The sequence below is a fragment of the Penaeus vannamei genome, chromosome 40 (assembly GCF_042767895.1).
Source record: "Penaeus vannamei isolate JL-2024 chromosome 40, ASM4276789v1, whole genome shotgun sequence".
Lineage (NCBI taxonomy): Eukaryota > Metazoa > Arthropoda > Malacostraca > Decapoda > Penaeidae > Penaeus > Penaeus vannamei.
The window spans coordinates 3,011,806-3,029,305 of NC_091588.1; the positions used below are offsets into that span (position 1 = coordinate 3,011,806).

At 49.0% G+C, this 17,500-nt stretch overlaps 1 protein-coding gene across 11 annotated transcripts in view; it reads right to left on the reverse strand.

Moving 5' to 3' along the window:
* hth (Meis homeobox homothorax) overlaps window positions 1-17,500 on the reverse strand; it is a 738,118-nt gene that overhangs the window by 26,382 nt on the left and 694,236 nt on the right. The gene's annotated exons all lie outside the window — the stretch shown is intronic.

Below are 17,500 nucleotides of genomic sequence, written 5' to 3' on the forward strand. Positions count from 1 at the left end.
ATTTGACATCTGAACTTCCTCCAACCATTGTTTCCATAAGCTATCAATTAATCTATTTATCTATTCATTATCATCATAATCATCATCATCATAATCATCATCATAATCATTGCTTAAATCTACTCTTCTTTAAATATGAATCAAAATTGCATGAGAAACCAATGTCTTTGGAGGCAGTTGTAATTTCATAACATATATATATATATATATATATATATATATATATATATATATATATATATATATATATATATATATATATATATATGACACACACAACCACAACATATAAAAAATATTTATAGAACCACTTGAGTGTAATTGTATATCAGATCAGAACAATAAAAAAGGAACACAAGAACATGATATACAAACTAAAAAAAAAACTTGGTCGTTCTAATTTTTTTTTTCTAATCTCAAAAAAAAAAAAAGAAAAGAAAAAAAAGTCCGACCAAGTTCAAAATTAACATCTACGTTTTAATACTAAGTCTAAATCTTGTTCAAAAGTTCAAGGAAGCGGAGAGGAACTGAACTGGACTGAAAGAGCCACAGGGGAAGTGTTCAATACGCCCGAAAGAGCCACGAAAGAACATGTTCACCACCATATATATACGTCAAGAATCGCTGTTCAAAATCTTGTTCAGAAATCGGATACGTTTTCTCACTCTCTCTGAACACTGTTTGGTTTCCAGAGAGAGAGAGAGAGAAAAAAAAAAAAAAAAAAAAAAAAAAAAAAAAAAAGCCATTTTACGACCTTCGTCTTATCACAGAAAGGGAACACATTGAGCCAACAACTTTCTTGTTACTTGTTCAGAACTTTTGAACATCCCGCTGCCTATCCTTTCTCCCTTCCCTCCCTCTCCTCCCCCCCCCCCCCGTGACGTATCACTATATATATACACATTTTTTTTCCCCTTTCTATCTCTCGAGGCAAATGACATCCCTGGAAATTGGGGATAATAAACATCGCTGAAAGAGGAGATCAGCCCTAGTTAGGGACCTCAGGGGAGAGGGGGGGAGGGGAGAGGGGGGGGAGGGGAGAGGGGGAGGGGAGAGGGGGGAGGGGGAAGGGAGGGGAGGGACCTGAGCCTACATAAGGGGGCGGTAAGGGCGCGGAACCCCTCCCTCCCATGCGGGCGTGTCCTGAAGGGGGAGGTTTCTCTCTTGTCTCTATCTCTCTAGCTTTCTCCTTCCCTCTCTTTTTCTCTCTCTTTTTTCTCTTACCCATCCTTCCCTCCTTCTCCTTCTCTCTAATCCCCCTTCCCTCTCTCTAATTCTCTCCCTTCCCTTCCTTAAAGAACCCCTCCCTCCCTCCTTCCTTTAACCTCACCCCCGCCTCCCTTAAAACCCTCACCCTCTAACCCCCCCCTTCCTTCCCTCCCACCTCCACCCCCTCCCTCCATCCTCCCTCTCTCCCCTTAAAAAACCCTCACCCTCTATCCCCTCCCCTCCCCACCCTCCACCCCTACCTCTCCTACCCCTACCGCCCACCCCCTCTCCCCACCTCGCGCGTGGCTCGCCTCCCCCATCACTTCCAGACTGGCGGCCGCCCATTTTCCGGCCCACCAGAGTCCCAAGGCGGGCGGCCCCGATGGCTGACCCTTCCGTGGGCGTTTTTCAGGGGGGAGGGGGCGGGGGGCGAAGGGCGGGGGCGGGGGGTGGGGGGACTCTTTACTTTTGCACCGAATCCCGCCTCTTGGCTCGTTCCTGGGGCGGCGGCGGGGGGGGGGGGGGAGGAGTGTAATGGGGGAGAGAGAGAGAGAGAATCTAAACTCTGGATTTTGTTTTTTTTGTTTGATTTCTCTGATTTGGCTTGTTTGTCTTTATTTTTGTTTGATTTATTCGTTTATTCTTTTATTTTTATCTATTCATTAATTTTATTTTTTATATGCTTATTTTTTTTTTATCTATTCATTATTATTTTTGGAGTGGGTGGGGGTTATGAATCGAAAGTATATCTTCTTTTTCTTTTCTTTCTTCCTTTTTATCTGCTTCTGGTATGGATAAACACGAGAAACGTATATACATATATAAAAGATTCTTTCCTACTCTCCCTCTCTCTCTCACTCTCTCTCTCTCTCCCTCTCTCTTTCCCTCTCTTCCCTCAATAACAAACACTCCACCAAAAGCAAACACGTACTCTAGTGTATGCACGAAAGACACATTTCTCGTCCCACTGCACACCGTCCAAGCCTCTCCTCCCCCCCCACCCCAACCCCCTTCCGCCTGTTGCCCCCGCCCCCGCCCCCTCCCACTCTCCCCACTCCCCCCAACTCGAAAGCCTAAGGGTATTCCAGAGAGAGTGGCGCTCTCGTCCGCAATCCAGAGAAAGTGAGTGAGAGTGAGAAAGGAGGAAGAGAGAGAGAGAGGGGAAGAAAGAAAGAGGGGAAGAAAGAAGGTGGAGGGGAAGAAAGAAGGTGGAGGGGAAGAAGAAGGAGGAGAAAATGAAAGTGAGTGAGAGTGAGAAAGGGGGTAGAGAGAGAGAGTGAAAGAAAGAAGAAGGAGGAGAAGGAAAAATAGTAAATGAAAGTGAGAGAGAATGAGAAGGAGACAAAGAAAAGGGAGAAAAAGAGATGAGAAAGAAATAGAGAAAAACATAAAAAGGGAGAAAGAGAAAAAGAGAAAAAGAGAAAAAGAAAGAAAGAAAGAAAGAGAAAGATATATATAAAGAGACAGAAAAAAGAGAAAGAACCAAAGAAAGTAAGAAAGAAAGAGAGAGAAAGAGAGAGAGAGAGAACACGCTCCTCCATCAACCCGTAAACACACGCACGCACCCTGCCTTGGACTTAATTTTCCAGGCCAGTTGAGTTCCCTACTGGAGGTGCCACGGCGGGAGAGGGAGGGCGAGGGGAGAGGGAGGGCGAGGGGAGAGGGAGGGCGAGGGGAGAGGGAGGGCGAGGGGAGAGGGAGGGAGAGGGGAGAGGGAGAGGGAGGGCGAGGGGAGAGGGAGGGCGAGGGGAGAGGGAGGGGAGGGGAAATGGAGAGTGAAAGGGAGAGAGGGAGAAAGAGGGGAGAAGGAGAGGAGGGGATAAAAGGGCGGCGGTGCGGGAGAGGGGGAAATGGAGAGGGAGGGAGAGGGAAAATGGAGAGTGAAAGGGAGAGATGGAGAAAGAGGGGAGAAGGAGAGGAGGGGATAAAAGGGCGTCGGTGAGGGAGAGGGGGGGAATGGAGAGTGAAAGGGAAAGAGAGAGAAAGAAACGAATAGGAGGAGGAGGAGGAGAAAAAAGAGGAGAAGGAAAATGAAAAGGAGGAGGAGAAGGAGAGGAAGGAAATGGAGAAGATCGAAAAGGAGGAGTAGAAGAAGAAGAAGAACAAGAAGAAGGAAAAGGAAGCCGAGGAGGAGGGGGAAGAGGAGAAGAACAAGAAGAATAACAAGAATAAGAAGAAGGAGGAGGAGGAGGAGGAAGCCAAGGAGGAGGAGAAGGAAGCCGAGAAGGAGTGAGAAGGAAGAGGAAGCCAAGGAGAAGGAGGAGGAGGAAGCCAAGGAGGAGGAGAAGGAAGAGGAAGCCAAGGAGAAGGAGGAGGAGGAAGCCAAGGAGGAGGAGAAGGAAGCCGAGGAGGAGGAGAGGAGGAAGCCAAGGAGGAGGAGAGGAGGAAACCAAGGAGGAGGAGGAGGAAGCCAAGGAGGAGGAGGAGGAGGAGGAGGAGGCGCGGCGGAAGGAGCGAGTGAGATAGTACCGCAATTATCTCTATCTCGGATCAGCCATTTTCTTTTCCCTTCCGAATTTCTGTAACAGATACCGAAATCCCGCGGATAAGGAGGAATAAATCCACGGATATCGGGAATGCGGGACGACCAAATCCGAACAATCCGGGATTCCAAGCGACGCCGCCCGCCGCCCGCGCAACCCCCCCCACACACCCCCCACCTCCCTCTCTCCCCACCCCCGCCCACGACGAGCTCTTCCTCCTCCTCCTCCTCTCCTCCTCCCTCCCCTAATCCTTCTCTCCTTCTCCCCCATTCCCTTACCCGACAACCTCCCACCATTCCTCTCCCCTTCTCTCCTTCTCCCTATCCCTATCCTCCTCTCCCCTTTCTCCTTCTCGCTATCCTTCTTCCCCCTTCTCCTTTCCCCCTTCTCCCACTTCCTCTTCCCCATCCTCCTTCCCCCTTCCCCCTCTCCCCCACCCCCACCCTCAACCCCCACCCAGACGGAAGACACAAAGAGATAAATATAAGCAAGAGAACAGACGAAGAGAAAAAGAGAAAATAGAAGAGAGAGTAAACACGAGAAAGAGAAGAAAAAATAAAAAAAGGAGGAGGAAAAGGAAAAAAAAGAAAAAGAAAAAGAAAATAGTAAAAAATAACATAAAATAAAAGAAGAAGAAAACGAAAACAACAAGAAGAAATAGAAGAAAACGAAAAGAAGAAGAAGAAGAAATGGAAGAAAAGAGGAGAGAGAAGAGAGAAGGGGGACAAAAAGCCTTCATCAGCGAATCCTGCTGACCACTGAATCTGGTGACACCAATGGCCCTTATTCCTTCCGGGAATGAAGGAGTCGGGAATCTAAAATCAGGAATCAAGTTGGAGGAAGGAGGAAGGAGGAAGGAGGAAGGAGGTGGAAGGAGGAGAAAGAGGGGGAGGTGGAGGAAGGAGGTGGAGGAGGAGGAAGGAGGAGGTGGAGGAGGGGAGGAGGAAGGAGGAGGAGGAGGAAGGTGGAGGAGGAGGAAGGTGGTGGAGGTGGAGGAGGATGGAGGTGGAAGGAGGAGGAGGAACAGGAAAAGGAGAAGGAAAGAGATATAAATGAAGAAGAGGAGGTGTAGAAGGAGAAAGGAGAAAGGGGAAAGAAAAGAGCAGAATAAAGATAAAGAAATGTTTAAAAACGAAGAACGAAGAGGAAGCGGAGAAGGAAGGAAGGAAGGAAGCGGGGAGAGAGGAGGCTGAGGAGGCAGCGACGAGTGTTCCCCTGGAATCGGGCGTTCCATCTGGGAATGACTGGAATTATCGACAGCGGGGACGCCCCAGGGGAGGGGAAATCACGACGGTGGCTAACGACTTGGGGAGAGGCTGGGGAGGGGAAGAGGGAGGGGAGGGAAGTAGGAGGGAGAGATGGAGGGAGGGGAGGAGAGAGGGGAGGGAAGGAGGGAGGGAGGGAGGGGAAGGGAGGAGGGGAGGAGAGAGGGGAGGGAGAGATGGAGGGAGGGGAGGGAAGGAGGGAGGGGAGGGGATGAGGGAGGGGAGAAGAGGAGAGTAAGAAAGCTGGAAGGAAAGAGAAATGAAAAGTCAAAACGAGAGAGAGGAAAAAATAGAAAAAAAAACACCAACAGGTACACATAATCGCAACCAAACAAACAAACAAACAAACAAACAAACCACCCTCACAGACGTTTGCCTCCTCGACCCAGATGCATTCGGCGGAGGAGGAGGAAAAGGAGGAGGAGAACCGAAGCAAGATAATCAGCTGGTGCCAGGGAGATCAGGTGGCGCAGCTGGGATAACGCGATGGCAATGTGCCTCCCCCCCACCCCCCACCCCCCACTCTCGCCACCGGAGGCCGACCTCTGGCTCCTCCTCCAACAGCCTTTGATTATCTCCATTACCAAGGGGGCTCAATGTCAAACGGGGGGGGGGGGGGAAGGGGCTCTACTCCCTCCCCTCCCTCTGCCCCTTGAAACACCCCCGTCTCCCTTCCCTTCTCCTCCATCTAACCCCCTCTCCTCCCCTCCCCTCTCCCCCATCTAATCAACCCCCCACCCGTCCCCCTTCACCCCCCGCCCTACCCTCTCCCCAGTGACCCTCAGCTGGCACCTCGGGGTCCAGGGAGAGCCACGAGAGGCACTCCTAGCCAAAGGAACTAGCGGATTCTACCTGAGTCTCTCGTCGTCCTCCGAAACGACCTCGCCCTTGAGCCCTCGAGGGTGACCCAGGCTGGCACGCGAGCAATTTGGATGCCTCGGGGGTGTTGCTGATCCCGGGGGGTGGGGGTGAGAGGGTGAGAGGGGAGAAGGGGGAGGGGAGGGGGACGACGAGAGGGGAGGCGTTAAAAAGGAGGGGAGGAAGGAAGCGGGGAGAACCAAGGAAGGAGAGAAGGAGAGGGAGGAAGTGGGGGAACAGTGAGGAAGGAGAGAAAGAGGGAGAGACGGAGGAGGAGAAGGAGGAAGCGGAGAGAGCAAGAAAGGAGAGAAGGAAGGACAGAAAGAACGGAATAAGAGAGAGAGAAGGAAGGGGAGAAAGAAAAAGCGACGAGAAAAGGAAGAGGAGAAGAAAAGCGATAAATCAGGAAGAACAAGAAAGAAGGCGAGAGAGGGCGAAGGAGGGAATAGGAGAGAGAGAGAGAGAGAGAGAGAGAGAGAGAGAGAGAGAGAGAGAGAGAGAGAGAGAGAGAGAGAGAGAGAGAGAGAGAGAGAGAGAGGGGACAGGAGGCAGGCAGGGGAGACTACGGTAGGCCCTGGATAAGCTGTTATTACACTAGCTCGCTGCACATTGATTCCTTTATTAGCCCGCCGCTGAAATATTAGCGCAGAGGGGGCAATACTTCTCCGCGTTTCCTCTGCTCCACTTTATTCCCTTCTCCTCCATCTCCTTCTATCTACTCCATTGACATTGCGCTTTACTTATCCATGACATGAGATTGCAAGCGATTTCTATGTATAGTAACACGACATGAAATCGCAAGTGACTTCTATTTATAGTAACAAAACCCCTTACTTCCTGTCACCTCTTATGGCATTTCAAAAGCTTAAGAAAGGCGATATATATATATATCTTTTTAAAAGTAACTTCGAACTATATTAACACAATTCCCATACCAAGAGCTTGGAGAAACACGAGAGCTTTTCCCAATTCAATCCGCCTCCTTTATTCACCATACAGCAGAGCATACCCATACGGAGCATAGCCATAACATTATCCTATACATCATTATATATTGAAGGCGGTGCAGAAAGGGGTAAGTTACATGTGAAACGTGGCTACAAAACTCCGTAGACTTCCACAAGAGTTTTCCTGTCAATCTATAAAGGTGTATTTTAATTCTGTTTTAAGACAAAGACAACGCATTGTTTCGAAGCGAATTTGATGTTCATACGTGTCCTCATTTCATTAAAGAATATTCTATTGATTTTTGGAATATGTGGAGGAAGAGGGAGAGGAGAGAGGAAGAGGGAGAGGAAAGAGGAAGTGGGAGATGGAGAGAAACAGAGAGAGAGAGGGAAAAAGAACAAAAGAACGAGAGAGAGAGAGAGAGAGAGAGAGAGAGAGAGAGAGAGAGAGAGAGAGAGAGAGAGAGAGAGAGAGAGAGACCGAGTGAGTGAGAGAGAGAGAGACAGAGAAACAGACAGAAAGGCAGACAGAAAGACAGAGAAAGAGACAGAGACTAAGAGAGAGAAAGAGAAAGAGACAGAGAGAGAGAGAGAAAGAAATAGAGAAATAGAGAGAGAGAGAGAGAGAGAGAGAGAGAGAGAGAAAGATAAAGAGACAGAGAAAGAGACAGAGACAGAGGCAGAGACAGAGAAAAGACACAGAGAAAGAGAAAGAGAAAGAGACAGAGAGAGAGAGAGAGAGAGAGAGAGAGAGAGAAAGACAGAGAGAGAGAGAGAGAGAGAAGGAATTCTTGCGGATGAGGTGGTATCTGGCAGGCATGATAAGCAGAGTGATGTATGTGCTCGCCTCAACACAGCGAGACCAGTAAATTGGCCGAACTCTGCGCTCGCTCCCTCTCTCTCTCTCTCTTTCTTTCTTACTCTCTCTCTCTCTCTCTCTCTCTCTCTCTCTCTCTCTCTCTCTCTCTCTCTCTCTCTCTCTCTCTCTCTCTCTCTCTCTCTCTCTCTCTCTTGGAGGGGGAAGGAGGGAAGGAAGGAAGGAAGGGAGGAAGGGAGGAAGGGAGGAAGGAAGGAAGGAAAGAAGGAAGGAAGGAAGGAAGGAAGGATGGAAGGAAGGAAGGAAGGAAGGAAGGAGAGAGAGAGAGAGAGACAGAGACAGAGACAGAGACAGAGACAGAGACAGAGAAAGAGAAAGAGAAAGAGAAAGAGAAAGAGAAAGAGACAGAGACAGAGACAGAGACAGAGACAGAGACAGAGACAGAGACAGAGACAGAGAAAGAGAAAGAGAAAGAGAAAGAGAAAGAGAAAGAGAAAGAGAAAGAGAAAGAGACAGAGACAGAGACAGAGACAGAGACAGAGACAGAGACAGAGAAAAAGAAAAAGAAAGAAAAAAAGAAAAAGAAAAAGAAAAAGAAAAAAACAAAAACAAAAAGAGAAAGAGAGAGAGAAAGCATGTGCTTGCCTCCACCTCAGGACCAAAACCACGACCCTCCCCCATGGCCGTTGCTTGGGGGGTTGTGAATCAGAGCTCAATCGCGGGCGTGTTTGCAATCGCCGCCTCAACATCTCAACTGCGGCGCCCATTTTTTTTTTTTTTTTTTTTTTTTTTAATCTCTCGACCGGGGGACCGATTCGGACTCGGACACGGGCGGGGCGGCCTCGTTCGAACTTGGCTTCGTGTCTCTTAATATTTTTTTTTTTTTTTTTTAATAAGAATTGGATATTTTATCATGATTGATCAATTTGATATTTTATTGTGGAAACTTTTTTTTTTTATTATTATTGATAGTCATTTACTCTCGGGAATGTTGGAAGTTGGGGAGGGAGGGGGGGAGGGAGGGGAGGGAGAGGGGAGGGAGGGAGGGAGGTGAGGGAGAGAGAGAGAGAGAGAGAGAGAGAGAGAGAGAGAGAGAGAGAGAGAGAGAGAGAGAGAGAGAGAGAGAGAGAGAGAGAGAGAGTGAGAGAGAGAGCGAGACCGAGACCGAGAGACCGAGACCGAAAGAGAAAGAGAGAGAGAGAGAAAGCGAGAGAGAGAAAAACAAAAAAAAAACAAAGAAAAAAAAAAACCTCGTGTACCAGCTCAGCTTACCCCGTCTCGCCGCGGTGTCCAAACAACCTAACAGCTAATTAACGATCCGAAATAATGATCAATTAACGGCAAGAACATGTTGTTATTACCCCTAAGCCCCCACCTCCACCCCCCTCCTCCTCCCCCTTCCCCCTTTCACTCAACCCTACCCTAACCCTTCTACCTCCTCTCCCTCCCTCCTCCCCTCCTTTCTCCCCCTCCCCTCCCCCCCACCCTCCTTCCCCAATCATAAACACTCAACTCCACTGACTCCCCGATTGGATTTAAAACACCCCCCCTCCCCCCCCTCCCATTTTAAGCAGCTAATCCCTAATCCTCTTTTCCCCTTGCTCTCTGACCGCACTCCGATGTCACATTATGCCCCCGAATCGTGTGAGAAAGAGAAAGAGAAAAGAAAGAGTGAGAGAATGAGAACGAAAATCCCGTTTTCTCTTTCATGACCCCCCCCGTTTTTTGTTGCCGTATATAAAGGGGTAACTCGCACACGTGCTGCCTGAACCTGACACCCGTAGAACAGCTGTCTTTCATGTGTAAATGCGGGATGGAGGGTGTCAACTGTCAAGCCGAACTGTTGGGGTGATTGCAGAGGGAGGGGGGGGGGAGGATAGGGGTAGAAAGGGAAGGAGGGAGGGAGGGAGGGAGGGAGGGAAGGAGGGAAGGGCGGAGGGAGGAAGGAAGGAAGGAAGGCAGGATGTGGGTATGAAAGAGGAAAAGAAAGAAAGAGAGAGAGAGAGAGAGAGAGAGAGAGAGAGAGAGAGAGAGAGAGAGAGAGAGAGAGAGAGAGAGAGAGAGAGAGAGAGAGAGAGAGAGAAGAGAAGAGAGAGAAGAGAGAAAAAAAAAACAGAAAGAAAGAAAGATGGAGAAAGAGAGAAAAAAGGAGAAAGACCCAAAGACAGAGAGAGAACGAGAATAAGAGAGCGAAAGAGAGTAAACTATTTGGACACAAGACCCCTTAAATAACTCATCCTGGACTCCATTCTTAATAATTTATTTCCTGGCCGCTCGTGTTCCCGTCGCACTTGACAAATCACGCCGAAGCTTTTGTTGTGTTTCGAAAAGGCTTTTTGGAGATCGAGCGCGACCATTTGCCCTCCTCAGCCCGTGAAATGGTAGTAATAATGATAATGATAATGATAATGATAATGATAATGATAATGATGATAATAAATATGATAATGATAATAATAATGATAATGATAATAATAATAATAATAATAATAATAATAATAATAATAATAATAGTGATGATAATAATAATTTTTATGATAATAATGATAATAATAATAATAATAATGATAATAGTGATAATAATAATAATAATGATAATAATAATAATCATAATGATAATAATAATAATAATAATAATAATAATAATGATAATAATAATAATAGTAATAATAACATTAACAAAACCAATAATAACAATGACACAAAAAAACGATCAGCGAAAGAACTAACAGAAACAAAGAGAAAAAAAATCTATAAAAAAATAAAATAAAATAAATTAAAAATATTTATCAGCGGCATGGGCGGAAGACGCTCGACCCCTCACGATCGCCGTCGACAGGCCAGTCAAGAGCTGTCAAGGCATCGACACTCGACACTCGACACCTAGGGGGGGGGGGGAAGGAGGGGGGGGATGGGGGGAAGGGGGGGAGGGGACACCTTGGCGCATCAGACGGCGCTTTTGTTGACACTCGGCACCGGTGGCTATTCCTTCCACCTTTCTCCCTCCTTCCTCTTCCTCTCCCTCTCTTTCCCTCTCTTTCCCTGAGTTCTCTTCTCTTTCTTCTTAGTTTTTTTTTTTTTTTTTTTTGTCTCTCTCTCTCTCGTGGTTTTCTTTCTGTTATGATTTTCCTTCTCGCCCTTTTTTTGGTCCCTTTCTCCTTCCCTTCCACTTTTTCTCTCATTCTCTCCTCTTTTTCTCACTCTCTCCTTCTCTTCCCTTTTTTTTTTGTCCCTCTCTCCTTCCTTCCCATTTTATCTCCCTCTCCTTCCTTCCCATCTTATCCCTCTCCTTCTCTCCCCCTTTTCCCCCTCTCCTCCTTCTCTCCCATTTTCTCTCCCTCTCCCCTCCTCTCCCCTCCCTCCGCGTCGGCCCTCCCTTACCAGCGAATCGCGCCCGCACGCCCACCCGCCCACCGCCCACCGCCCGCCGATGGATATTAATCCCGTCAGCAAACAGCGGCGCGGATGTCGGACTCTCCGGAATAAATAAGTCCGGCGCCTTCCGTCCGTCGCCGCCAAACCGACGGAGAGTTAAAAATGTTCTCGCGTAGCATCGGCGTCCGTTCGGCTGGCTGCGGCCGCGGCTTGGCCCCGAGGCGCCCGCGAAGGGGTTTCGGACGCGGCGCCGCCATTGTTCCTCGCAGATAAATCTTGGAAATCTGGATGGCGGTAATTGCACGCCTTCGTCTGCCTTTTGTTCGCTGTGAAAAACAACATTTAATAATATGTAATTAGAGTTCCAGTGCCGAGTTTGCAAGGGCGCCCCCGCGGCGGGCGTTCACGGACGGCGCGACACGGCCTACCCCGCCCACCGCCCTCGCCGCCCGCCCGCTCGCTCGCACGCCCGCACGCCCGCACGCCCGCCGCCGACGCGAATATTCTAATTAACTTATGCATGGCAGCCGCTGGAGGAACCGCTCGAGTTTATCAATACACAGCAAGGACCATCGGAGGTTCTGGCGGTTCGCTCTCTGCCTCGCTCGCTCTTTTTCTCCTCTCTCTCTCTCTCTTTATCTCTGTCTCTCTCTCTATTTCTCTTCTCTTCTCTCTCTCTCTCTCTCTCTCTCTCTCTCTCTCTCTCTCTCTCTGTCTGTCTGTCTGTCTGTCTGTCTGTCTGTCTGTCTGTCTGTCTGTCTGTCTGTCTGTCTGTCTGTCTGTCTGTCTATCTCTCTCTCTCTCTCTCTTTCTCTTTCTCTTTCTCTTTCTCTCCTATCTCTCTCTTTCTTTCTTCTTCCTCCTCCCTCCTCTTCTCTCTCTCTCTCTCTCTCTCTCTCTCTCTCTCTCTCTCTCTCTCTCTCTCTCTCTCTCTCTCTCTCTCTCTCTCTCTCTCTCTCTCTCCCCCCCCGCTATCAAGTTTCGTCCGTTGGTCAGCCGCTTGGCAAAGCCCCGGCCAACTACACTAAGAGGCTTACTGCTGACAGCGGCGGTGCAGAGGCGGCGGCGGCGGAAGGGGGGTGGGGGGGTGGAGGGAAGGGGAAGAGGGGAGGTGGGGGAAGGGGGGATGGGGTGGAGGGGTAGGGGAAGGGGGAGGGGTGGAAGGGGGTGGAATGGGAAGGGGGGAGGGGAAGGGGGTTGGGGGTGGATGAGGTGGTGGAGGGGTAAGGGAGGAAGCGGGGTGGGGGGAGGTGGGTGGAGGGGGTAGGGAGGGAAAAGGCGTCAGCAGGAGGGAGGAAGAGGAGGAGGATGTATGAGGAGAAGAAGAAGGAAACGAAAATGAAGAAGAAAAAAAGATGTAGAAGTAATAGTAGAAGATGATGATTTCTGAAGAAGGGAGAAAGAGAGAGAAAGAAAGAGAGAGAGAGAGAGAGAGAGAGAGAGAGAGAGAGAGAGAGAGAGAGAGAGAGAGAGAGAGAGAGAGAGAGAGAGAGAGAGAGAGAGATACAGAGAGAGAGAGACAGAGAGAGAGAGAGACAGAGAGAGAGAGAAACAGAGACAGACAGACAGAGAGACAGAGAGAGAGAGAGACAGAGAGAGAGAGAAACAGAGACAGAGAGAGAAAGAGAAAGAGAAAGAGAGAGAGAGAGAGAGAGAGAGAGAGAGACAGACAGACAGACAGACAAACAGACAGACAGACAGACAGACAGACAAACAGACAGACAGACAGACAGACAGAGCACACACCTCAAAAAAAAAAAAAAAAAAACCTATTCGCGTCTTAAACAAATTTGATATATATTCTAGGCTCAGGATGTTCATTAGGGACGCACTTGCCTAAATGAGCCTGGGCTGTTTAGCTCTTAGGAGCGCTGGTGGGGGAGGGGGAAGGGGGGGTGGGGGGTGGGGAAGGGGAGGGTGGGTGGGGGTGAAGGGGAAGGGAGGGGGAGTGGGGATGGTGGGTGGGAGGGGGAAGGGGAAGGGGAAGGGGAGGGGGAGGGGGAGGGGTGGGGGGTGAGGGAAGGAGAAAGGGGAAGGTGGGGAGGAGGGGAAAGGAGGGGAAGGAGAAAGAGAGAAAAAGGAAGGGGAAAAGAGGGGAAAGGGAGGAGAAAGGGGGAAGAGGGAGGGAGGAGGGAGGAGGAAGAAGGAAGCGGGAAGGAAAAAGGGGAAGGAAAAAGAGGGAAAGAGGGGAGGAGGAGGAGGAAAGAAGAGAAAGGGGAGGAAGGAGGCGAATGGGAGAAAGGGAAAAGAGAAGGAGAAAGAGGAAAAGACAAAAAAAAAAAAAAATACAAAAAACACAAATTTACAGAAAATTTTACGAAAAAAAAGTTACAAATTTCCCATCATCGACGCTAAAAAAAAAAAAAAAAAAAAAACAGCCTCGTCTTTCATTAGCATAACAACATTTCTCTTTCTCTCGGCAGCGCAAAAGCCGTGGCATTTCCCGTTCAGGCGAGGAGTGGAGTTACCATCACGATCGTTATGATTAGATATCCGAGCGACGAAAAGGAAAATTTACGTTTTTTCGTTTTTTTCGTTTTTTTCGTTTATTTTTTTTGTTCACTCCTATCTACTCTTCTTTCTTACGTTTTTTCGTTTTTTTTCTCTCCTATCTACTTTTCTTTCTTACGTTTTTTCGTTTTTTTTCGTTTTTTTTCGTTCCTTCCTATCTACTTTTCTTTCTTACGTTTTTTCGTTTTTTTTTGTTCCTTCCTATCTATTTTTCTTTCTTTCTTTCTTTCATATCTACTTTTCTTTCTTTCGTTTCTATCTATCGGTCTTTCTTCCTTTCGTACCTACCCTATCTACTGTTATTTATTTCCTCTTTTCTACTTTCTTTTCTTCCTTTCTCCTTTCCCATCCTCCTATTTTCCTTCCCTCTCTTTAGTCCCTCCTTTCTCGATTCATCTCATCTCTCCTTCTCTTCATTCTTTCTCTCTTCCTTTCTTTCCTTTCTTCCCTCCCTTCTCGATGGATCTCATCTCCCCTCTCCATTCTATCTCTATTCCTTTCTTTCCTTTCTTCCCTCCTTTCTCGATTTATCCCATTTCTCCTCTCCTTCATTCTTTCTCTCTTCCTTTCTCGATTTATCCCATCTCTCCTTTTCCTCATTCTCTCTATCTTCCTTTTTTTCCTTTCTCGATTCATTTCATCTCTCCTTTTCTCTATTCTTCCTCTCTTCCTTTCTTCCCTCATACCACAGCGTCCCCGTGGTATGCCCCCTCGCTTTCCACACACAAAGAAACATCATCATTTCGCCCTCCTTCCCCCCCACCCCCTCATCCCCCTCTCCCCCTCTCACCTCATACAACAAAACATCACTTTCCCCCCCCCCCCCTCTATACAAGAGCAAAAAGGGAGATAGAGAGAGAAAGGGGGGAAAAAATAAATGAATGAAAAAAATGAGCGATACTGTCACCTTGCTAGTCCTATCAGTGCCTCCTCCCCTCTCTCTCCCTCTCTCTCCCTCCCTCCTTCCCTCTCCCTCTCTCCCCTCTCTCTCCCTCCTTCCCCTCACCCTCTCACCCTCCAACCCCTCTCTCCCTCCCCCTCACCCTCCCTCCCTCCTTCCCCCTCCCCTCACCCTCCCCTCTCCCCCTCCCTCTCCCTCCCCCTTCTCTCCCTCTCTCCCCTCTCCCTCCTCCCCTTTTTACCCCAACCCCCGAGTTTTCATAATAGTAAAATTTTAGGCTCAGATCTCGCCCCTCGCAACTGTCACGGAGCTTTAATGATAGGCCAAGATTAATCGATCTCGCCAAACCTCCGTTCTCATTCTCGCCCTCATGAATACGTCGGGGTGTGAGGCGGAGGCGGAGGCTGGGTCTCTGGGTCTCTCTCTCTCTCTTTCTCTTTCTCTCTGCCTTATTCTCATTTCTATTTCTCTTTCTCGGTCTCTTTCTCGGTCTTTCTCTGCCTTATTCTCATTTCTATTTCTCTTTCTCGGTCTCTCTGCTGCCTTATTCTCATTTCTATTTCTCTTTCTCGGTCTCTCTCTCTCTCTCTTTCTCTTTCTTGGTCTCTCTCTGCCTTATTCTCATTCTCTTTCTCTTTCTCTCTGTCTAAAATTTTTTATATCTCTCTCTCTTCCTCCCTCCCTCTCTCTCTCTTTCTCTTTTTCTCTCTCTTGCTTCTCCCTTTCCTTCTCCTTATCCCTCTCCCTTTTCTTATCCCTCTCCCTCTTCTCTCTTCCCTCTCCCTCTCCCCCTCCCCCTCTCCACCCCAAAAGAGAGAACAAAACGAGAGAGGGAGAGAAGACAGAGAATAGGTCTAAAGACAGAGAGAGCGCGTGCGGGGGTGAGCGCGCGCCAACCCCGACTAAAGGGAAAAGGTGATGGATTTTGCTGTCCGGATGAGGGAAGGGGAGAGAGAGGGAAGAAGGGGAGGAAGAAGAAGGAAGAGGGGGAAAGGAGGAGGGGGAGGAGGAGGAGGAGGAAGGAATAGGGGGAAAGAAGGAAAAAAAGGGGAGAAATGAGGAGGAGGAGGAGGAGGAGGAAAAAGAAGAAAATGAATCAGGGGAAGGCTCAGAGTAAGAAAAAAAAACACGAAGGAAGGAAGAAGCGAGAGAAAAGGAGAAGAGAAAGACGAAAGCGAAGCAACAAAACAAACAAAACACTTCATAACACCGACATAATAACCCAACATCCGAAACGGCGGCCCTGTTATCCCCCCCCGACCCACCTAAGCACCCCAACCCACCCCCAACCCACCCCCAACCCACCCCTAACCCACCCCCTAACCCACCCCCAACCCACCCCAACCCACCTCCGACCCACCTAAACACCCTGACCCACCTAAACACCCCAACCCACCCCCAACCCAACCCCAACCCACCCCTACTCCCCTAAGCACCCCTAACCCACCCCGACCCACCCCAACCCACCTAACCCACCCCTGACCCACCCCCAACCCACCCCCGACCCACCCTCAACCCACCCCCGACCCACCCCCAACCCACCCCTAACCCACCTAAGCACCCCGACCCACCTAAGCACCGACCAACACCGACACAATCCCTCAAATCGCGCTTCCATTTTGGAGGCTCCTGTTTTTGGTGCCGCTCGTTACGTCCAAATAATTATAGCGAAAAATAAGCCACATGACCATTTGATCGAAGTGCGGCCGTAATTCCTCTCTCGCGGGCTTCATTTCGACTATTTCTCTCCCTCTCTCTCTCTCTCTCTCTCTCTCTCTCTCTCTTCTTCTTCTTCTTCTTCTTCTTTCTTCTTCTTCTTCTCTCTCTCCTCCCCCCTGTCTCTTTTTTTTTCTTTTTTTTCTTTTGCGGTGTTTTTCATCTGTATCTATCTCTGTCTCTCTTTCTTTCTTTCTTTTTGTCTCGTTCTCGTTCTCGTTCTCGTTCTCGTTCTCGTTCTCTCTCTCTCTCTCTTCCACTCCTTCCCTTCCTATCCCCCCCCCCAAACGTTTATTTTTAAAGGATTTTCGTTTTTTCTTCTTTTTTTAAGTAAAATTGTTCTGATTGATAATATGCATATAAGGGGTTTGAAAAGTCAAATGTGGTTTGATATAAGCTTCAATTTTTTCTGCATTAAAAGGGAGAGAGAGAGAAAGAGAGAGAGAGGGGGAGAGAGAGAGGGAGAGAGAGAGGGAGAGAGAGAGAGAGAGAGAGAGAGAGAGAGAGAGAGAGAGAGAGAGAGAGAGAGAGAGAGAGAGAGAGAGAGAGAGAGAGAGAGAGAGAGAGAGAGAGAGAGAGAGAGAGAGAGAGAGAGAGAGAGAGAGAGAGAGAGAGAGAGAGAGAGAGAGAGAGAGAAAGAGAGCGCAAGCACATGATTTACTAAATGAAATACCCTCCTCCTCCTCCTCCCCCTCCAACCCCCTCACCCTCCCTCCCACCCCCTCCAACCCCCCTCCTCCCCCCCAACCGGCCATAAACCTCTCCAGTTCAAACCAATTCACGACAAACTATTCCAATAAAGCACAAAATACAAAACAAAATCAAACTTTTTTTCGCTATAAACTCCCGCGCTGGTTCCCCTGCTATTGGAAGGGGAAGGGGAAGGGGAGAGGAAGGGGAAGGGGGTGGATGGAAGGGAAGGGAAGGGGAAGGGGAAGGGGAAGGGGAAGGGGAAGGTGAAGGTAAGAGGGAGGGAAGGGTTAAGGGAAGGGGAAGGGGAAGGGGAGGGGAAGGGGAAAGGGATGGGAGAGGAAGGTAAGAGGGAGGGGAAGGGAAAGGAGGGAGGGGAAGGGGAGGGAAGGGAAGGGGAAGGGAAGGAGAGAGGGAAGGGGAAGGGGAAGGGAAGGGAAGGGGAAGGGGGAGGGGGAGGGAAGGGGAGGGAATGGGAAGGGGAGGGGAGAGGGAAGGGGAGGGGTAGGGGAAGGAAGGGAGGGGTAGGGGAAAGAAGGGAAAGGAAGGGAGGGAGGGAAGGGAGGGGAGGGGAAGGGGAAGGGAAGGTGAAGGCAGGGGAAGGGAGGGGAGGGGAAGGGTAAAGGAAGGGAAGAGAAGGGGAGGGAGGAAAGGGTAGGGAAGGGAGGAAATAAGTGGAAGTAAGGAAGGTGGGAAGGAAAAGGAAAAGAGGGAGAGGAAAGGAAAGA